A 9,664-nucleotide genomic window follows, 5' to 3' on the forward strand; every position below is an offset into this window, starting at 1 on the left:
ACTGTACTTAGATTAAATGGATCAAGAAGATATATGTCCCTTTTATTCAATAAATAAAAAATTAAAGCTTACACATATCATATTTAAATTAAAACAGGCTGATTTTAAGTAAACAGTATATTTTTACTGTGAAAAGCACAATGCGATTTTAAATCAGGCTCTGCAGAATGTATCTATTAGATATCTTGTTGGCAATAGGTAGAGGAAAAACACTGACTTAAATTATATAGTAGATTTTTTACTAAATGTAAGAATTGTTTAATGAGGAATTTAGCATGTAGAATGTTAATAACTGCATGGTAATGGCCTGCTTATTTATATAATTTTATATATATTTATATATTTTATATTTATATTTATATATATAAATACATATATTTATATAATTTATAATTATCTGGGTTGGCTAGACTATAAGATTAAAATGATGAGGTAAGTATGAATTAAGCAGGATCAAATTCAATAATCTGAGGGCTTTTGTTTCTTTCAAGTGGCCCTAAATATTTAATAAAGAAATATTAGCACCCATAAAGAGTATTGTATTCTATGTTTTGTACAAAGTTCATAAAATTTCTGAAAATTTGATCAACTTTTTGTACAATTAACATACTACTAAAATATAAATTTATTAATATTTTAGGTCATTTTGCTCAATTATACATCGCATAAAGATATTTAATAATCCAAATAAAGGGGTGATTATGGAGAACATTTGTAACAGTGAATGTTTATAGCTTTTATAAAGAAACTTTATTTGAGAAACTCTTCTCAAATAACTGATTTCTAGACTATCACTTCTGTTTCTTCTTTTTGTGAAGTAATATAGTTTATTGAATAAAATCGCTCAGAAAGAAATGAGAAAAGATAAAGAGAGAAATGTGTTTAAGAGAGGACACAGGCTTCTCCAGAATGGAAATAAGCAAAGAGATAAGTACTGAGTTATATGTTCAAAGGAGAACAGGGATTTGAAGAACAAACCTAGACTATCATTTTTTTAAACTTCACTGCACATTTTTGTAAATTCTATTCTTGAGTTCATTTGTATATATTAAGAATGATTTTTTTTTCCTCATATAGCTTCACCTCTTTCATTAACGAGATTAAACTTGTCAGGCAGTCTTGTTTTTGTTAGGTTAAACAATCTCAAATCCTTATTCATTATGTGTTTGCTTGGTAATTGTCATTTCAATCTTACAAAACTTTATGCTTTGAAAATGTATTTTTTGGACCTGGAGAGAATATTTAGCATATAGGACACTCATCTTGCAGATGGTCAACCATGATTTAAACCCCAACATTTCTTAAGGTGCCTTTAACCTCACCAAGAGTATTTTTTGAGCACCAACAGAAAAAAATTAAATATGTGAATAATATCTGAGCACAGATCTGACTCTATGATACAAAGGTCTAAAGGCACAATGCAGTTGTACAGTTTTAAAAATGGTTTGTGCTTTTAAATGCTTGGGCCAGAGGATAATATGGGCATTAATACATGACCATCCTATGTTAGATCCCCATCAAGGTAGACCCAAGCAGCACTTCATCCTGCCCTACTCTATTTGGCAATCTCAGTTTTATATGCAGACCCAAATTCCCTCCCTTTCCTTCCTTTGAATCTTTTTTTCCTTTTCTTTCTCATTCTTAATCATTTTCTCTTGTTTCTTTTTCTTTCTTTCTTTCTTTCTTTCTTTCTTTCTTTCTCTTTCTTTCTTTCTTTCTTTTTTCTTTCTTTCTTTCTTTCTTCTTCTTTCTTTCTTTCTTTCTTTTCTTTCTTTCTTTCTTTCTTTCTTTTCTTTCTTTCTTTCTTTCTTTCTTTCTTTCTTTCTTTCTTTTTCTTTCTTCTTTCTTCTTTCTTTTCTTTCTTTCTTTCTTTCTTTTTCTTTCTTTCTTTCTTTCTCTTCCCCTCCTTTCATTATTTTTCTTTTGCTCTTTATCTCTTTCCTTTCCATCCATGCTTCCTTCCTTTCTTTATTTTTTCTTCCCTTCCCTTCCACTCCTTCCTTCTATCCTTTCTTCTTTTCCCTCCCTTTCCTCCCTTCCCTACCATCCTTCCCTTCCTACCTTCCTTCCTTCCCTTCCTTCCTTTTCTTCCCTTCCTTCCTCCCCTTCCCTTCCTCCTTTTTTCTTCCCTTCTTTCCTTCCTTCCCTTCCTTCCTTTTCCCCTTCCAACCTTTCTTCCCTTCCATCCTTTCTTCTTTTCTTTCCTTACCTTCCTTCCCTCCTTTCTTTCTTCCCTTTCCTTCCTTCCTTCCTTCCTTCCTTCCTTCCTTCCTTCCTTCCTTCCTTCCTTCCTTCCTTCCTTCCTTCCTTCCTTCCTTCCTTCCTTCCTTCCTTCCTTTCCGTTTCTTCTTTTTCCTTCCTTCCATTTATTCTCTTTCCTTCCTTCTTTTCTTTCCCTTTCCTTCATTTCTTCCCTTTCCTTCCTCCCTTTGTTTCTGTCCTGCCTCCCTCCCTCCCTCCCTTCCTTCCTCTCTTCCTTTTTTTATTTTGTTGTCTTTCCTTCTGCAAGGAAATCATTACAAACTGAGGTCCACATCCTGCCTATGTTTTACTCAGTGTAGTTTACGTATTCTAGTCTTATCTCATGTATCTTCAAGCATTTTATTAAAAACTTTTTTCTTATAAAGGAATAGATAAAAAATGATTAATCTAATATGGTGAACTTAAATATACATCGCAAGGTCCTTTGAGACCAAAGAACCAAAAGCAAAACTGTAGATAACTTATCCATACAATTGAATTTGGGGGAGATTGAAAGAAAGGAAAAAGAGGATTCTCTAGTACCATATCTGGTGCTCTATGCCTACCAAGGCTATAGGGAGATATAATATAAGTATAATAATATGGTTATATTATATATTAATTATATTATAAGTATAATATGAAGGGTCAACCTCTGGGCCTTATGTATTGGGTACACTGATCTTGGAGTTATGTGTGTAAGAAACCATCAGGAACATAATTTTTAAAACCTCAGGCTATTAAGAATAAATAAAAAGGCTACTACTCAACTATAATTTTCAGTATCTAGGAGGCCTCATTTTCAAACTTTTATACAAACTATTTTATATGAAATTTTAAATTTTGTAAAATTAATATTATATTTATTGCATATTATCAAAATTTAGAAATCATCTAATAATGATTCTTTCTCCGCTGTCTTTTTATGCCACCTGACATAAAATGATATTCTTTTATTCTAGTTATAAATTATATGCATTCTGCAAAATCCATTCTACTTTATTATTTTCTCCCCTTAACACTACCCACTATGATTGCTGTATTTTACATAAATTATCAGAGAACAAAACCATTATGTACTATATTCTTTCCCTGATAACTCTCAAAAGGCATAAATTTTCCTGATAAATATGCCTAGTGTTCAATGTGGTATTTGTCTCCTTTTTTTTCACCACTTAGAAATTTATTTGTTTTATATACTGTCTAAGACTTATAATTCTACTCAACAGTTGAAGTGGGAATGAAAAAAAATCTTTTTTATTTTATAGAACTCAGGTTCTTTTTCAAAAAATGTAAAGTTATTTAAAGCAGCTTTTAAAACCATGGTATCCGAGAGCTCCCCATGCCAGACTGGCCTTCAAGGCCAAGGCTGGCAACTGAGTTCTGGGGTGATGGGGTGGAGGAAAACTCCTCCCCATGCTTTTTCAAACTGGAGAGGGAGGCTGCAGCTGGACCAAGAAGATCCCACATGCCAGGATTCCTGCTTCTTTTCTACTGGTATGGCTGGGAATCTGGGCAGACAGCTGGCCAAAGGCCTCCTGGGCTGACCACTTAGTCCAGGAGACCGAGATTCCCCCCCATGCCAGACTGGCAAATGCGCCTGCACAGCAAATATATTTTTAAAGCATTATCTAATAATGTTCTTTATTCTAGATGGTTCCTAGGAAAGGAAACGGAATGCCAAAGATTTGGATGATAACACTCAAATAGATCTTTAAAGTCAGTCTTTATGTGGTCATGACTTTCTGTACTGACTCCAAGCAGAAACCATAAACAATTCATATATATATTGTGTATAGCCCCTATCATGTATTGCTTCTCCCCTATCCCTGTGTCTCTTCTACCCCCTCATCTCCCAATCCTGATCTGTTATCTTCCCCTAATTTAACCCTCTTTACTCTTAGTTTCTAACTCAGTAGACACCAAGACTGATCTCTTGCCCCAACAGACCACCTTCCAGCTCCTCAGTGAAAGACATCCTCTGGGTCCCCATTCTCATGCCCCGGCAAAGAACTACAACCAGCACACCTGCTGACTCATGCTTGATGGCCCCTCTCACCTCCACCAAATCGTGGACTATTGTATGATACAGGAATCAGCTTCAGCAAAACCCCAGCTCAAGGACACTATAAGGTTCCATAATGCTGCAAAGCATGTGTCAAACTCAATTCCAAGGCCTGTGATACGAAAAGTACCTTTGCTTTTACTCCCTGCAAGAATATATCAAAATACCTATTTGGGAGTCTTATATTGCCTATGAAAGCTCAATACCTGTCTAATAACACATCTTTTTTTGTTTTTGTTTTTGTTTTGTTTTTTGGGTCACACCCGGCAGCACTCAGGGGTCACTCCTGGCTCCATGCTCAGAAATTGCACCTGGCAGGCTTGGGGGACCATATGGGATGCTGGGATTCAAACCACCGTCCTTCTGCATCTAAGGCAAGCTCCTTCCGCTGTGCTATCTCTCTGGCCCCTAATAACACATCTTAAGATGTGTATTCCTAAATATATAGGTAGCCTCCTCCACCACTTGTTTTTATTTGAATACCTTTTCTTTTAAACTCAGTTTTATTTATTTGTTCTATTTTAATATATACAGTTTTTCTCTATCCTTACCATTTTTGGTGCTGCTTGGTACAAAAAGCCTTGACTAGGATAAAAGCTCAGATCAAAATCAGACCACAGAGGCTGTGTGTGCATCATGCCATCCTTACCCAGGAAAGCACCAGAAACACAGTATGACACCATACGTTTTTGTATGGGCACAGTAAGAAAAGGGGAAACCAAGACACAGAAACAAGATCTTATCTTCTAGGGATAAGAACTCACACTTTTTTTTTTCTCAGTGGACAAAGTTTTATTGCGTAACAAGGTAACAAAGGTAACAATCTCCTATTTCCTGTAGATAGGTGTGCAGGCTAGGCAATGCCCACTGTTTTCTAAGGGTGGGGTGCTGGATTTCTTGGGGATCTGGTCTGGCCTGATCCAGCAGGTTCTTGGCTAATTCAGCTCTCCATCCTCCAGGCTTAAAATAAACTCAAATTCTTCTGGGGTCAGGGGCTGAATGGACAGTCTCTGGCGGGTGAAGAGAAGCATGTTTCTTAAGGGGCGTCCACTGACTTTGTGAGCCTGGTGGTGGGTTTTCAGCTCAGCCAGCGGAATGAAACGCTTCATTAGCCGAACAAATTAAAATTGTACATCCACCATGGACCATTTGGGGTTGTCTTCTTTGCTGGAGGGATCATAATGGGGGTTGCATTTCTCAAACTGTGTGTGGTCCGGGTAAGTTTCCTTCACAATCTTCACCAGGCCTGCGATTCCAGGCTCTCTGCAGTTGCTATGGTAGAAGAAAGCTTTTTCCTCCAACTTCATGGCTCTGAGAAAGTTCCGGGCCTGGTAGTTGCGAACACTATCCCACCACGCTATCTGCTTGGGCTCAGCTTGGAGATCCTCGATGCTGAACTTCACATCCACGCCTTTCTCCAGCTGGCTCTCAGGCTCTGACTTCATCAGTCAGTAGCTGCCTAGGCTCTCCTGGGTGCTGGTGGGGCCAGAGTTCTCCACTTCACCTGCAACCTCACCAGCCTGCTCCAGCTTGGCACGTTTTCCCGTGGCCCCCTTCTTGCCTGCAGTAGAAGCTGGCCTCGCAGCCCCCGCCAGTCTCTTCTGGGGTCTCGGCATGGTGTCCCCGCAGGTTCTGGAATCGACTGAAAGATCCCACAAGATCCCTCCAGAAAGCTATGCAGAGCCAGCCAGAGATTAGGAGCTGCAGTGTCTCGGGGCTCGGACTATTTTGCAAAAATCAGATAGATAACTGTGCTGCAGCTCCTGAAATCTTCCCCCTGCTTATCTGCACCCCCTTTCCACCTTACTAACCAAACTTCCTGCCTCTCCCTGGCTTCTCATTCACTCATCTCCTTCAGCAGCACTAGCCCCAACAGCACACAGCACACCAGACCCCTGCCACCTCCCAAGAGCAGAACTCACACGTTTTATAGCAGAAGGGTCCCTCCCATCCTGAACATGTGTCATGTGGATACAACGCAGTCTCCAGGAGATTGGACAATGCTAGTCCAATCCTAAACCACAGATCCCAGACGTAGAACTGATACAGCTCCGGGCAACACCACCAGGAACTAAGCTCCATTGGGAGATATATTACACTGCTCTGGCACCAACTCGTGCCAGTTTTGATATGACAACGAGGAAAGGACAACTTGACCTAAGACCAGGTTGTCCTATCAAATCACCTCGCACTAAATAAAAATCAGAAGAGGTATCGTCCTTTGAACTGTGAAAAATAAGAGCACCAACAACAGAAAACTGACTGACAACCATGATCGAACAGAACCTACCTTGGGACCAATAAAGAAAAACCTACCCTAGGCTGTAGCCCAGGACTCCAACAACAACAACAACAACAACAACAACAACAACAAGATGTCTTATTGCAGAGGCCCAACTTGGCAATAGAGACTGAGCAGAACCTTTGGATCCATAATATGCTAGGCTTCGGCTTAGGGACTGAACGAAAACAGGGAGCAAGTGTTACAAGAAGACTGAACACAACAACAATAATGGATAGGAACCTCTAGAACCATAGAACCATAAAGACACTATCCTAGTCCCTGACCTATAACCTGCACAAATACCAAGATTGCTAGCTACAGTGCTTGATTTTCTCACACCCAACTGAGAGGAAAGTTTCCTGGTACCACAAAAAAAGCCTTTGGGATGGGGTAATGAGTATATATGGATCCCGGGGTTGATCCCATGATGGTATGCTTCAAGGATGGAGAAACCCTGAATCTCATAGGCCACAGGAATTCCCTTTCTTCCCCAATGCTTACTGTGCCTATACAAAAAAAAAAAAAAAAAAAGGTGGGGGAAGCGCCAAACCCTGTCACTCCAGCACCCCTACTTTTTCTTGTTTTGTTTTGATTTGTTAGTTTTTTGACTTTATTTTCCTTCTCTCTTTTTTCTTCCATTTTTCTTTTTTTTCTCTCTTCTTTCTTTTTTTGGTAGTTGTTACCATTTTTTTTCTCCCTTTTTTCTTGTCCTTTTTATCTCCAATGATGGTGGAATGGATGCTCAATCTACAACAAGCTGTACAGTGGAGACCAGTTGCACTAGCATTCTGGGGGGTAAAGGAGGAAGATAGGGGATACATGCTGGGAACGGGGGTGAAGAGAGGACAGCACTGGTGGTGGGAATGCCCCTCATTCATTGTCACTATGTAAAATAAATGATTCAGTGAAAGATTTGTAATGCACTTTGGTCACAATGAAAATTAAAAAAAAAAGGTCTGCAATTCAGTAAAAAAAAACGCAATTATTTTTAAACTTGGACTATTTGCTAATATCACATTCATTCTCCTGTCTATTTTTACAAGGACACTAACATATGAATCCTGAGTGTCAAGCCATATTTTAATATTATCTGATTCATGTTCTTTACATTAAAGTTTCTAGATAAACACTTAATAAATAAATAAACTACTTAATATCTAATTTTTATTTATCTTTCATCCACTGCCAACTTGTAAATTTTTTCAGTCTTTCTCTGAGTCTTCAAACAGAAACAGGTTGGAACAGAGATACATGATTTTGTAGGCTGATGTTCTATTTGGATGCAAATTTATAATTTGATTAAGTATGCACACTATATAAAAATATATCACAAAACTGACACTATGTTTTTTTACATCCTATTAGGTGGCTCAAGATTTAAATTTATCACATAATTTTTTTTTGTTGGTTTTTTATTGACAGTTTTTTGTTTGTTTTGTTTTTATTTATTTATTTTTTTTGCATATCTAACTCAATGATTTATTTTTTTTTCCAATTACAAATCACTCTTGTTAGTCCTTTAGTCCCTTTGTGTTTCCTTTCTTTTTTTTTTTTTTTACCAGTGCAACATTCCCATCACCAATGTCCCAAGTCTCCCTCCTCCCCACCCGACCCCCGCCTGTACTCTAAACAGGTTCTCAATTTCCCTCATACATTCTCATTATTAGGACAGTTCAAAATGTAGTTATTTATCCAACTAAACTCATCACTCTTTGTGATGAGCTTCCTGAGGTGAGCTGGAACTTCCAGCTCTTTTCTCTTTTGTGTCTGAAAGTTATTATTGCAAGAATGTCTTTCATTTTTCTTAAAACCCATAAATGTGTGAGACCATTCTGCGTTTTTCTCTCTCTCTGACTTATTTCACTCAGCATAATAGATTCCGTGTACATCCATGTATAGGAAAATTTCATGACTTCATCTCTCCTGACAGCTGCATAATATTCCATTGTGTATATGTACCACAGTTTCTTTAGCCATTCGTCTGCTGAAGGGCATCTTGGTTGTTTCCAGAGTCTTGCTATGGTAAATAGTGCTGCAATGAATATAGGTGTAAGGAAGGGGTTTTTGTATTGTATTTTTGTGTTCCTAGGGTATATTCCTAGGAGTGGTATAGCTGGATCGTATGGGAGCTCGATTTCCAGTTTTTGGAGGAATCTCCATATCGCTTTCCATAAAGGTTGAACTAGATGGCATTCCCACCAGCAGTGGATAAGAGTTCCTTTCTCCCCACATCCCCGCCAACACTGCTTGTTCTCATTCTTTGTGATGTGTGCCATTCTCTGGGGTGTGAGGTGGTATCTCATTGTTGTTTTGATTTGCATCTCCCTGATGATTAGTGATGTGGAGCACTTTTTCATGTGTCTTTTGGCCATCTGTATTTCTTCTTTGTCAAAGTGTCTGTTCATTTCTTCTCCCCATTTTTTGATGGGATTAGATGTTTTTTTCTTGTAAAGTTCTGTCAGTGCCTTGTATATTTTGGAGATTAGCCCCTTATCTGATGGGTATTGGGTGAATAGTTTCTCCCACTCAGTGGGTGGCTCTTGTATCTTGGGCACTATTTCCTTTGAGGTGCAGAAGCTTCTCAGCTTAATATATTCCCATCTGTTAATTTCTGCTTTCACTTGCTTGGAGAGTGCAGTTTCTTCCTTGAAGATGCCTTTAGCCTCAATGTCCTGGAGTGTTTTACCTACGTATTGTTCTATATATCTTATGGTTTTGGGGCTGATATCAAGGTCTTTAATCCATTTGGATTTTACCTTCGTACATGATGTTAGCTGGATGTCTAAGTTCAATATTTTGCAAGTGGCTACCCAGTTGTGCCAACACCACTTGTTGAAGAGGCTTTCTTTGTTCCATTTAGGATTTTTTGCTCCTTTATCAAAAATTAGGTGATTTTACGTCTGGGGAACATTCTCTGAGTATTCAAGCTTATTCCACTGATCTGAGGGCCTGTCCTTATTCCAATACCATGCTGTTTTGATAACTATTGCTTTGTAGTAAAGTTTAAAGTTGGGGAAAGTAATTCCTCCCATATTCTTTTTCCCAATGATTGCTTTAGCTATTCGAGGGTGTTT

The 9,664-nt window shown here is 38.3% G+C and overlaps 1 pseudogene; it reads right to left on the reverse strand.

Moving 5' to 3' along the window:
• Window positions 1-5,072: 5,072 nt before the first annotated feature.
• Window positions 5,073-6,218, reverse strand: LOC126026096 (thymocyte nuclear protein 1-like; annotated as a pseudogene).
• Between the last annotated feature and the right edge of the window lie 3,446 nt (window positions 6,219-9,664).

The sequence above is a fragment of the Suncus etruscus genome, chromosome 13, assembly GCF_024139225.1.
Source record: "Suncus etruscus isolate mSunEtr1 chromosome 13, mSunEtr1.pri.cur, whole genome shotgun sequence".
In the NCBI taxonomy this organism is placed as follows: domain Eukaryota; kingdom Metazoa; phylum Chordata; class Mammalia; order Eulipotyphla; family Soricidae; genus Suncus; species Suncus etruscus.